This window comes from Mus caroli, chromosome 5 (genome assembly GCF_900094665.2).
Source record: "Mus caroli chromosome 5, CAROLI_EIJ_v1.1, whole genome shotgun sequence".
Lineage (NCBI taxonomy): Eukaryota > Metazoa > Chordata > Mammalia > Rodentia > Muridae > Mus > Mus caroli.
Window position 1 is genome coordinate 129028051 of NC_034574.1, and position 1743 is coordinate 129029793.

At 45.9% G+C, this 1743-nt stretch overlaps 1 long non-coding RNA gene across 1 annotated transcript in view; it reads right to left on the bottom strand.

Annotated features, from left to right (window-relative positions):
• Positions 1 to 535, bottom strand: part of LOC115031084 — a 3950-nt gene extending 3415 nt beyond the window's left edge. Inside the window, exon 1 of the long non-coding RNA XR_003836653.1 lies at positions 383 to 535. This is a non-coding gene — a long non-coding RNA (uncharacterized LOC115031084). The remainder of the gene's footprint in view (positions 1 to 382) is intronic.
• Positions 536 to 1743: the final 1208 nt, after the last annotated feature.

Consider the following 1743-nt stretch of genomic DNA (forward strand, 5'->3'; position numbering starts at 1 on the left):
AAATAAATAAAATCTGACCAGGTGGTGGTGGCCTTTAATCCCAGCACTTGGGAAGCAGAAACAGGTATATCTGAGTTCAAGGCCAGTCTGGACTACAGAGTGAATTCCAGGACAGACAGGCCGACACAGAGAAACCCTGTCACAAAACCAAACCAACCAACCAACCAACCAACCAAACAAACAAACACAAACACAACCACATCATCATCATCATCATCATCATCATCAGAGCATGGTGGCACATGCATTTAATTCCAGTGTTAGGAACCAGAGGCAGGCAGACTACTGTGAGTTCAAGGCCAGCCAGGGCTACAAACAAAGACCTAGTCTCAGTCAGTGTTCTATTGCTGTGGAGAGACTCCATGACCAAGTCAACTCTTACAAAGGACAGCCTTTAAATGGAGGCTTGCTTAGAGTTTCCGGGCTTCATCCTACCCATCGCGGCATGGAGCAGGATAGCAGGCAGGCAAGGGTGGTGCTGGGAAGCACTGAGCACTTTCATCCTGATCTTCAGGCAGTGGGCAGAGAGACAACACTGGGCCTGGCTCAGGCTTTTTAAATCTCAACGTCCACCCCCAGCAACAAATACACCTCCTCTCGGAACACACCTACCCAACAAGGTCAGACCTAACTTTTCAAACCATACCAACTGATGGCTAAGCATTCACAAACATGAGCCTCTGTGAGCCACTCTAGTTCACATCACCACAGGTGACCCTGCTAAGAAACCTTACTCCCCAAACACACAGCAGGCATAGCAGTCATCTTGTGGAGGAAGGTGTTTTGACATTGGGGAGATATCTGAGACAGGATCTTCTAACAATCTACACTCTCCTCAAACTCCAGGCAATGCCTGGGTGCTGGAACCACACTACCAAACTTGCTCTGATATTTCCTTTTTAGCTATTTCCTCCCATTACTTTCTTAAATATTAACTTCTCTACTGTGTACACGTATGGATGTGTGCCAAAGCACACATGAAGTCAGGAGTCAGTTCTTTCCCCTACTATGTGGGTTCTGGGTACTGAACTTGGTTGTCAGGCTTAGTGGCAAGTCATTTACCCACTAAACCATCTAACTGACCAGCCTCACTTTGCACTACTCTTTACTATTTAGTTTACACAGCACTTTAAAGCCACAAGTCAAAGATTTATTATGTTATATTCATATATTTTTGTGTTTGTGTACGCATGTACGCTATGAGACATGTGTGGGGGTCAGAGTGAGTCCCTTCCTCCTTCCCTGAGGGCCTGAGGATTGAACTTAGGTCCTCTGCCTTGCTGGTAAGCACCTTTATCCTCTGAGCCACAGTGCAGCCCATTTGGAGATTTTATCCAGCTTACAGACATACCACTGAGTACAACTGATGATAACAGAGTTTTTGTTTTTGTTCCCCATAGGCAACAACAAAACAAAACATCCTCCACCCCAAAGCAGAGCAAAACAAAATCCCCTAGAACTATGGAACTGCAAGGCTGAGGGAAACGGCCTGTGGTAACTACAACAGTGCGGTGTTAACAAGAACAGGGCACGTGCATGAAGAAACTGAAAGCAAGGAGAAACAGCAATCCGTTAGCTATTGTCTTTAGTAAGGGTTATAGGCCACTATCATTCTCCACNCGGCTTCAATGTACTCTAAAGATTCCTGAGCCGGGAATACAATGGCTTCATGATCAAAGGACAAAGAACAGGGCAGCTTTCCAGTCCACTACACTTAATCCTGTGGCTCTGAATGTTGGCCCA